The 12,345-nt window shown below is 48.3% G+C and overlaps 1 protein-coding gene across 4 annotated transcripts in view; it reads left to right on the forward strand.

The window, feature by feature from the left end:
* Positions 1–12,345, forward strand: part of PTK2B (protein tyrosine kinase 2 beta) — a 140,628-nt gene that overhangs the window by 120,428 nt on the left and 7,855 nt on the right. The gene's annotated exons all lie outside the window — the stretch shown is intronic.

Genomic DNA, 12,345 nt, shown 5'->3' on the forward strand with positions numbered 1-12,345 from the left:
GCCGAGGCGTAGATGGAGGCCCACGTAATTGGTTGTCCGTCTAATGTTTCATGGAAAGACGAGTTAAAGGAGCCAAGGGGGGTAAATCTGAAGATCTGTGATCCCCATAGGAACCGGCTGCTGAATCTTTTATGTATGAGGGTCAACTATGACCTGGAAGGGGGCAGGATGAAAATCCACTCATTATTTCGGGCCGAACCGTGCCGGGAATTTTAACGTTGTTGGAGGCGAGACAGAAACCGATGAAGACTGATAGATAGACATAGTCATTGACAAAGGTTATAGAGAAGAGGAGGTTCCTAAATCAGGACCCCCCCCCCCCTACCCAGAACATCAAGCTACAGATTATATGGCACCCATTGGAACAATGTACTAAATGGGCATCAGCAGCAGCTTGAGGGACCACCACCATGAATGTACTACATGAGCATCAGCTTGAGGGACCACCACCATGAATGTACTACATGAGCATCAGCAGTAGCTTAAGGGACCACCACCATGAATGTACTACATGAGCATCAGCAATAGCTTGAGGGACCACCACCATGAATGTACTACATGAGCAGCAGCAGTAGCTTGAGGGACCACCACCATGAATGTACTACATGAGCATCAGCAGTAGCTTGAAGGACCACCACCATGAATGTACTACATGAGCATCAGCAGCAGCTTGTAGGACCACCACCATGAATGTACTACATGAGCATCAGCAATAGCTTGAGGGACCACCACCATGAATGTACTACATGAGCATCAGCTTGAAGGACCACCACCATGAATGTACTACATGAGCATCAGCAGCAGCTTGAGGGACCACCACCATGAATGTACTACATGAGCAGCAGCTTGAAGGACCACCACCATGAATGTACTACATGAGCAGCAGCTTGAAGGACCACCACCATCAATGTACTACATGAGCATCAGCAGTAGCTTGAAGGACCACCACCATGAATGTACTACATGAGCATCAGCTTGAAGGACCACCACCATGAATGTACTACATGAGCAGCAGCTTGAGGGACCACCACCATGAATGTACTACATGAGCATCAGCAATAGCTTGAGGGACCACCACCATGAATGTACTACATGAGCATCAGCTTGAAGGACCACCACCATGAATGTACTACATGAGCATCAGCAGTAGCTTGAGGGACCACCACCATGAATGTACTACATGAGCATCAGCAGCAGCTTGAGGGACCACCACCATGAATGTACTACATGAGCATCAGCTTGAAGGACCACCACCATGAATGTACTACATGAGCATCAGCAGCAGCTTGAGGGACCACCACCATGAATGTACTACATGAGCAGCAGCTTGAAGGACCACCACCATGAATGTACTACATGAGCAGCAGCTTGAAGGACCACCACCATGAATGTACTACATGAGCATCAGCAGTAGCTTGAAGGACCACCACCATGAATGTACTACATGAGCATCAGCTTGAAGGACCACCACCATAAATGTACTACATGAGCATCAGCAGCAGCTTGAAGGACCACCACCATGAATGTACTACATGAGCATCAGCAGTAGCTGAAGGAGCAACACCATGAATGTACTACATGAGCATCAGCAGTAGCTTGAGGGACCACCACCATGAATGTACTACATGAGCATCAGCTTGAAGGACCACCACCATGAATGTACTACATGAGCAGCAGCTTGAGGGACCACCACCATGAATGTACTACATGAGCAGCAGCAGTAGCTTGAAGGACCACCACCATGAATGTACTACATGAGCATCAGCTTGAAGGACCACCACCATGAATGTACTACATGAGCATCAGCAGTAGCTTGAGGGACCACCACCATGAATGTACTACATGAGCATCAGCTTGAAGGACCACCACCATGAATGTACTACATGAGCATCAGCAGTAGCTTGAGGGACCACCACCATGAATGTACTACATGAGCATCAGCTTGAAGGACCACCACCATGAATGTACTACATGAGCAGCAGCAGCAGCTTGAAGGACCACCACCATGAATGTACTACATGAGCATCAGCAGTAGCTTGAAGGACCACCACCATGAATGTACTACATGAGCATCAGCAGCAGCTTGAAGGACCACCACCATGAATGTACTACATGAGCAGCAGCAGTAGCTTGAAGGACCACCACCATGAATGTACTACATGAGCAGCAGCAGTAGCTTGAAGGACCACCACCATGAATGTACTACATGAGCATCAGCAATAGCTTGAAGGACCACCACCATGAATGTACTACATGAGCAGCAGCAGTAGCTTGAAGGACCACCACCATGAATGTACTACATGAGCAGCAGCAGTAGCTTGAAGGACCACCACCATGAATGTACTACATGAGCATCAGCAGTAGCTTGAAGGACCACCACCATGAATGTACTACATGAGCATCAGCAGCAGCTTGAAGGACCACCACCATGAATGTACTACATGAGCATCAGCAGTAGCTTGAGGGACCACCACCATGAATGTACTACATGAGCATCAGCAGTAGCTTGAAGGACCACCACCATGAATGTACTACATGAGCATCAGCTTGAAGGACCACCACCATGAATGTACTACATGAGCAGCAGCTTGAGGGACCACCACCATGAATGTACTACATGAGCATCAGCTTGAAGGACCACCACCATGAATGTACTACATGAGCAGCAGCTTGAGGGACCACCACCATGAATGTACTACATGAGCATCAGCAGTAGCTTGAAGGACCACCACCATGAATGTACTACATGAGCATCAGCAGCAGCTTGAAGGACCACCACCATGAATGTACTACATGAGCATCAGCAGCAGCTTGAAGGACCACCACCATGAATGTACTACATGAGCATCAGCAGCAGCTTGAAGGACCACCACCATGAATGTACTACATGAGCAGCAGCAGTAGCTTGAAGGACCACCACCATGAATGTACTACATGAGCATCAGCAGCAGCTTGATGGACCACCACCATGAATGTACTACATAAGCATCAGCAATAGCTTGAAGGACCACCACCATGAATGTACTACATGAGCATCAGCAATAGCTTGAAGGACCACCACCATGAATGTACTACATGAGCAGCAGCAGTAGCTTGAAGGACCACCACCATGAATGTACTACATGAGCAGCAGCAGTAGCATGAAGGACCACCACCATGAATGTACTACATGAGCATCAGCAGTAGCTTGAAGGACCACCACCATGAATGTACTACATGAGCATCAGCAGCAGCTTGAAGGACCACCACCATGAATGTACTACATGAGCATCAGCAGTAGCTTGAGGGACCACCACCATGAATGTACTACATGAGCATCAGCAGTAGCTTGAAGGACCACCACCATGAATGTACTACATGAGCATCAGCTTGAAGGACCACCACCATGAATGTACTACATGAGCAGCAGCTTGAGGGACCACCACCATGAATGTACTACATGAGCATCAGCAGTAGCTTGAGGGACCACCACCATGAATGTACTACATGAGCATCAGCAGTAGCTTGAGGGACCACCACCATGAATGTACTACATGAGCATCAGCTTGAAGGACCACCACCATGAATGTACTACATGAGCAGCAGCTTGAAGGACCACCACCATGAATGTACTACATGAGCCTCAGCAGTAGCTTGAGGGACCACCACCATGAATGTACTACATGAGCATCAGCAGTAGCTTGAAGGACCACCACCATGAATGTACTACATGAGCATCAGCAGCAGCTTGAAGGACCACCACCATGAATGTACTACATGAGCATCAGCAGCAGCTTGAAGGACCACCACCATGAATGTACTACATGAGCATCAGCAGCAGCTTGAAGGACCACCACCATGAATGTACTACATGAGCAGCAGCAGTAGCTTGAAGGACCACCACCATGAATGTACTACATGAGCATCAGCAGCAGCTTGATGGACCACCACCATGAATGTACTACATGAGCATCAGCAATAGCTTGAAGGACCACCACCATGAATGTACTACATGAGCAGCAGCTTGAAGGACCACCACCATGAATGTACTACATGAGCAGCAGCTTGAAGGACCACCACCATGAATGTACTACATGAGCATCAGCAGTAGCTTGAAGGACCACCACCATGAATGTACTACATGAGCATCAGCTTGAAGGACCACCACCATAAATGTACTACATGAGCATCAGCAGCAGCTTGAAGGACCACCACCATGAATGTACTACATGAGCATCAGCAGCAGCTTGAGGGACCACCACCATGAATGTACTACATGAGCAGCAGCTTGAAGGACCACCACCATGAATGTACTACATGAGCAGCAGCTTGAAGGACCACCACCATGAATGTACTACATGAGCATCAGCAGCAGCTTGAGGGACCACCACCATGAATGTACTACATGAGCAGCAGCTTGAAGGACCACCACCATGAATGTACTACATGAGCAGCAGCTTGAAGGACCACCACCATGAATGTACTACATGAGCATCAGCAGTAGCTTGAAGGACCACCACCATGAATGTACTACATGAGCATCAGCTTGAAGGACCACCACCATGAATGTACTACATGAGCAGCAGCTTGAAGGACCACCACCATGAATGTACTACATGAGCATCAGCAGTAGCTTGAAGGACCACCACCATGAATGTACTACATGAGCAGCAGCTTGAAGGACCACCACCATGAATGTACTACATGAGCAGCAGCTTGAAGGACCACCACCATGAATGTACTACATGAGCATCAGCAGTAGCTTGAAGGACCACCACCATGAATGTACTACATGAGCATCAGCTTGAAGGACCACCACCATAAATGTACTACATGAGCATCAGCAGCAGCTTGAAGGACCACCACCATGAATGTACTACATGAGCATCAGCAGTAGCTTGAGGGACCACCACCATGAATGTACTACATGAGCATCAGCAGTAGCTTGAGGGACCACCACCATGAATGTACTACATGAGCATCAGCTTGAAGGACCACCACCATGAATGTACTACATGAGCAGCAGCTTGAGGGACCACCACCATGAATGTACTACATGAGCAGCAGCAGTAGCTTGAAGGACCACCACCATGAATGTACTACATGAGCATCAGCTTGAAGGACCACCACCATGAATGTACTACATGAGCAGCAGCAGCAGCTTGAGGGACCACCACCATGAATGTACTACATGAGCATCAGCTTGAAGGACCACCACCATGAATGTACTACATGAGCATCAGCAGCAGCTTGAGGGACCACCACCATGAATGTACTACATGAGCAGCAGCTTGAAGGACCACCACCATGAATGTACTACATGAGCAGCAGCTTGAAGGACCACCACCATGAATGTACTACATGAGCATCAGCAGTAGCTTGAAGGACCACCACCATGAATGTACTACATGAGCATCAGCTTGAAGGACCACCACCATAAATGTACTACATGAGCATCAGCAGCAGCTTGAAGGACCACCACCATGAATGTACTACATGAGCATCAGCAGTAGCTGAAGGAGCAACACCATGAATGTACTACATGAGCATCAGCAGTAGCTTGAGGGACCACCACCATGAATGTACTACATGAGCATCAGCTTGAAGGACCACCACCATGAATGTACTACATGAGCAGCAGCTTGAGGGACCACCACCATGAATGTACTACATGAGCAGCAGCAGTAGCTTGAAGGACCACCACCATGAATGTACTACATGAGCATCAGCTTGAAGGACCACCACCATGAATGTACTACATGAGCATCAGCAGTAGCTTGAGGGACCACCACCATGAATGTACTACATGAGCATCAGCTTGAAGGACCACCACCATGAATGTACTACATGAGCATCAGCAGTAGCTTGAGGGACCACCACCATGAATGTACTACATGAGCATCAGCTTGAAGGACCACCACCATGAATGTACTACATGAGCAGCAGCAGCAGCTTGAAGGACCACCACCATGAATGTACTACATGAGCATCAGCAGTAGCTTGAAGGACCACCACCATGAATGTACTACATGAGCATCAGCAGCAGCTTGAAGGACCACCACCATGAATGTACTACATGAGCAGCAGCAGTAGCTTGAAGGACCACCACCATGAATGTACTACATGAGCATCAGCAGTAGCTTGAAGGACCACCACCATGAATGTACTACATGAGCAGCAGCAGTAGCTTGAAGGACCACCACCATGAATGTACTACATGAGCATCAGCAATAGCTTGAAGGACCACCACCATGAATGTACTACATGAGCAGCAGCAGTAGCTTGAAGGACCACCACCATGAATGTACTACATGAGCAGCAGCAGTAGCTTGAAGGACCACCACCATGAATGTACTACATGAGCATCAGCAGTAGCTTGAAGGACCACCACCATGAATGTACTACATGAGCATCAGCAGCAGCTTGAAGGACCACCACCATGAATGTACTACATGAGCATCAGCAGTAGCTTGAGGGACCACCACCATGAATGTACTACATGAGCATCAGCAGTAGCTTGAAGGACCACCACCATGAATGTACTACATGAGCATCAGCTTGAAGGACCACCACCATGAATGTACTACATGAGCAGCAGCTTGAGGGACCACCACCATGAATGTACTACATGAGCATCAGCTTGAAGGACCACCACCATGAATGTACTACATGAGCAGCAGCTTGAGGGACCACCACCATGAATGTACTACATGAGCATCAGCAGTAGCTTGAAGGACCACCACCATGAATGTACTACATGAGCATCAGCAGCAGCTTGAAGGACCACCACCATGAATGTACTACATGAGCATCAGCAGCAGCTTGAAGGACCACCACCATGAATGTACTACATGAGCATCAGCAGCAGCTTGAAGGACCACCACCATGAATGTACTACATGAGCAGCAGCAGTAGCTTGAAGGACCACCACCATGAATGTACTACATGAGCATCAGCAGCAGCTTGATGGACCACCACCATGAATGTACTACATAAGCATCAGCAATAGCTTGAAGGACCACCACCATGAATGTACTACATGAGCATCAGCAATAGCTTGAAGGACCACCACCATGAATGTACTACATGAGCAGCAGCAGTAGCTTGAAGGACCACCACCATGAATGTACTACATGAGCAGCAGCAGTAGCTTGAAGGACCACCACCATGAATGTACTACATGAGCATCAGCAGTAGCTTGAAGGACCACCACCATGAATGTACTACATGAGCATCAGCAGTAGCTTGAAGGACCACCACCATGAATGTACTACATGAGCATCAGCTTGAAGGACCACCACCATGAATGTACTACATGAGCAGCAGCTTGAGGGACCACCACCATGAATGTACTACATGAGCATCAGCTTGAAGGACCACCACCATGAATGTACTACATGAGCAGCAGCTTGAAGGACCACCACCATGAATGTACTACATGAGCCTCAGCAGTAGCTTGAGGGACCACCACCATGAATGTACTACATGAGCATCAGCAGTAGCTTGAAGGACCACCACCATGAATGTACTACATGAGCATCAGCAGCAGCTTGAAGGACCACCACCATGAATGTACTACATGAGCATCAGCAGCAGCTTGAAGGACCACCACCATGAATGTACTACATGAGCATCAGCAGTAGCTTGAGGGACCACCACCATGAATGTACTACATGAGCATCAGCAGTAGCTTGAAGGACCACCACCATGAATGTACTACATGAGCATCAGCTTGAAGGACCACCACCATGAATGTACTACATGAGCAGCAGCTTGAGGGACCACCACCATGAATGTACTACATGAGCATCAGCTTGAAGGACCACCACCATGAATGTACTACATGAGCAGCAGCTTGAGGGACCACCACCATGAATGTACTACATGAGCATCAGCAGTAGCTTGAAGGACCACCACCATGAATGTACTACATGAGCATCAGCAGCAGCTTGAAGGACCACCACCATGAATGTACTACATGAGCATCAGCAGCAGCTTGAAGGACCACCACCATGAATGTACTACATGAGCATCAGCAGCAGCTTGAAGGACCACCACCATGAATGTACTACATGAGCAGCAGCAGTAGCTTGAAGGACCACCACCATGAATGTACTACATGAGCATCAGCAGCAGCTTGATGGACCACCACCATGAATGTACTACATAAGCATCAGCAATAGCTTGAAGGACCACCACCATGAATGTACTACATGAGCATCAGCAATAGCTTGAAGGACCACCACCATGAATGTACTACATGAGCAGCAGCAGTAGCTTGAAGGACCACCACCATGAATGTACTACATGAGCAGCAGCAGTAGCTTGAAGGACCACCACCATGAATGTACTACATGAGCATCAGCAGTAGCTTGAAGGACCACCACCATGAATGTACTACATGAGCATCAGCAGTAGCTTGAAGGACCACCACCATGAATGTACTACATGAGCATCAGCTTGAAGGACCACCACCATGAATGTACTACATGAGCAGCAGCTTGAGGGACCACCACCATGAATGTACTACATGAGCATCAGCTTGAAGGACCACCACCATGAATGTACTACATGAGCAGCAGCTTGAAGGACCACCACCATGAATGTACTACATGAGCCTCAGCAGTAGCTTGAGGGACCACCACCATGAATGTACTACATGAGCATCAGCAGTAGCTTGAAGGACCACCACCATGAATGTACTACATGAGCATCAGCAGCAGCTTGAAGGACCACCACCATGAATGTACTACATGAGCATCAGCAGCAGCTTGAAGGACCACCACCATGAATGTACTACATGAGCATCAGCAGCAGCTTGAAGGACCACCACCATGAATGTACTACATGAGCAGCAGCAGTAGCTTGAAGGACCACCACCATGAATGTACTACATGAGCATCAGCAGCAGCTTGATGGACCACCACCATGAATGTACTACATGAGCATCAGCAATAGCTTGAAGGACCACCACCATGAATGTACTACATGAGCAGCAGCTTGAAGGACCACCACCATGAATGTACTACATGAGCATCAGCAGCAGCTTGAGGGACCACCACCATGAATGTACTACATGAGCATCAGCAGTAGCTTGAAGGACCACCACCATGAATGTACTACATGAGCAGCAGCTTGAGGGACCACCACCATGAATGTACTACATGAGTAGCAGCAGTAGCTTGAGGGACCACCACCATGAATGTACTACATGAGCAGCAGCAATAGCTTGAAGGACCACCACCATGAATGTACTACATGAGCATCAGCAGTAGCTTGAAGGACCACCACCATGAATGTACTACATGAGCATCAGCAGTAGCTTGAGGGACCACCACCATGAATGTACTACATGAGCATTAGCAGCAGCTTGAGGGACCACCACCATGAATGTACTACATGAGCAGCAGCAGCAGCTTGAGGGACCACCACCATGAATGTACTACATGAGCATCAGCAGCAACTTGAAGGACCACCACCATGAATGTACTACATGAGCAGCAGCAATAGCTTGAAGGACCACCACCATGAATGTACTACATGAGCATCAGCAGTAGCTTGAGGGACCACCACCATGAATGTACTACATGAGCATCAGCAGTAGCTTGAAGGACCACCACCATGAATGTACTATATGAGCATCAGCAGCAGCTTGAGGGACCACCACCATGAATGTACTACATGAGCATCAGCAGCAGCTTGAGGGACCACCACCATGAATGTACTACATGAGCAGCAGCAGCTTGAGGGACCACCACCATGAATGTACTACATGAGCATCAGCAGCAGCTTGAAGGACCACCACCATGAATGTACTACATGAGCATCAGCAGTAGCTTGAAGGACCACCACCATGAATGTACTACATGAGCATCAGCAGTAGCTTGAAGGACCACCACCATGAATGTACTATATGAGCATCAGCAGCAGCTTGAGGGACCACCACCATGAATGTACTACATGAGCAGCAGCAGCTTGAGGGACCACCACCATGAATGTACTACATGAGCATCAGCAGCAGCTTGAAGGACCACCACCATGAATGTACTACATGAGCATCAGCAGTAGCTTGAAGGACCACCACCATGAATGTACTACATGAGCAGCAGCAGTAGCTTGAGGGACCACCACCATGAATGTACTACATGAGCAGCAGCTTGAGGGACCACCACCATGAATGTACTACATGAGTAGCAGCAGTAGCTTGAGGGACCACCACCATGAATGTACTACATGAGCATCAGCAATAGCTTGAAGGACCACCACCATGAATGTACTACATGAGCATCAGCAGTAGCTTGAAGGACCACCACCATGAATGTACTACATGAGCAGCAGCAGCAGCTTGAGGGACCACCACCATGAATGTACTACATGAGCATCAGCAGCAGCTTGAGGGACCACCACCATGAATGTACAACATGAGCATCAGCAGTAGCTTGAGGGACCACCACCATGAATGTACTACATGAGCATCAGCAGCAGTTTGAAGGACCACCACCATGAATGTACTACATGAGCAGCAGCTTGAGGGACCACCACCATGAATGTACTACATGAGCATCAGCAATAGCTTGAAGGACCACCACCATGAATGTACTACATGAGCATCAGCAGTAGCTTGAGGGACCACCATCATGAATGTACTACATGAGCATCAGCAGTAGCTTGAAGGACCACCACCATGAATGTACTACATGAGCAGCAGCAGTAGCTTGAGGGACCACCACCATGAATGTACTACATGAGCATCAGCAGCAGCTTGAAGGACCACCACCATGAATGTACTACATGAGCAGCAGCAGTAGCTTGAAGGACCACCACCATGAATGTACTACATGAGCATCAGCAGCAGCTTGAAGGACCACCACCATGAATGTACTACATGAGCAGCAGCAGTAGCTTGAAGGACCACCACCATGAATGTACTACATGAGCATCAGCAGCAGCTTGAAGGACCACCACCATGAATGTACTACATGAGCATCAGCAGCAGCTTGAAGGACCACCACCGTGAATGCACTACATGAGCAGCAGCAGCAGCTTGAGGGACCACCACCATGAATGTACTACATGAGCATCAGCAATAGCTTGAAGGACCACCACCATGAATGTACTACATGAGCAGCAGCAGCTTGAGGGACCACCACCATGAATGTACTACATGAGCATCAGCAGCAGCTTGAGGGACCACCACCATGAATGTACTACATGAGCATCAGCAGTAGCTTGAAGGACCACCACCATGAATGTACTACATGAGCATCAGCAGCAGCTTGAGGGACCACCACCATGAATGTACTACATGAGCAGCAGCAGCTTGAGGGACCACCACCATGAATGTACTACATGAGCATCAGCAGCAGCTTGAGGGACCACCACCATGAATGTACTACATGAGCATCAGCAGCAGCTTGAAGGACCACCACCATGAATGTACTACATGAGCATCAGCTTGAGGGACCACCACCATGAATGTACTACATGAGCATCAGCAGTAGCTTAAGGGACCACCACCATGAATGTACTACATGAGCATCAGCAATAGCTTGAGGGACCACCACCATGAATGTACTACATGAGCATCAGCAATAGCTTGAAGGACCACCACCATGAATGTACTACATGAGCATCAGTAGTAGCTTGAGGGACCACCACCATGAATGTACTACATGAGCCTCAGCAGCAGCTTGTAGGACCACCACCATGAATGTACTACATGAGCATCAGCAGTAGCTTGAAGGACCACCACCATGAATGTACTACATGAGCATCAGCAATAGCTTGAAGGACCACCACCATGAATGTACTACATGAGCATCAGTAGTAGCTTGAGGGACCACCACCATGAATGTACTACATGAGCAGCAGCAGCTTGAGGGACCACCACCATGAATGTACTACATGAGCGTCAGCTTGACTTACCACCACCCTTTACCCTTAACTAAAGTGGACAACCATGGAGTATCTGCTGAGATGAGAAGAAGTCCAGATTATTGTGCCAAGTTATGCCACGCAGAAGATACCACCTCCATGCTTTCTGGATGTGGTTTGGATACATCTTCTGGAATGGGGCGTCCAGAATAGGTTGTCTCTGGCTTGGGGAACTGGAAAGGATCAGAATGATGACCCACGCGCTCCGACAGTTTAATACTTCAGTGCAGAAGAAGTATCTGAGGCTTCCTGCTCCAACGTGCACCATCCCATAGGCCACCTCAGACCTGTACTTGAGATGTGAGATGGTGCTCTATGGTCCAGGTGGACTTTATGATGTCAATGAGTCATCTACATCCAGTCATAGGCAGGTGTGACCCACACACTCACCCTCACCTCAGAACCCATTGTACAAATTTAGAAGCCAACATC

This window comes from Engystomops pustulosus, chromosome 3 (genome assembly GCF_040894005.1).
Source record: "Engystomops pustulosus chromosome 3, aEngPut4.maternal, whole genome shotgun sequence".
Classification (NCBI taxonomy): domain Eukaryota; kingdom Metazoa; phylum Chordata; class Amphibia; order Anura; family Leptodactylidae; genus Engystomops; species Engystomops pustulosus.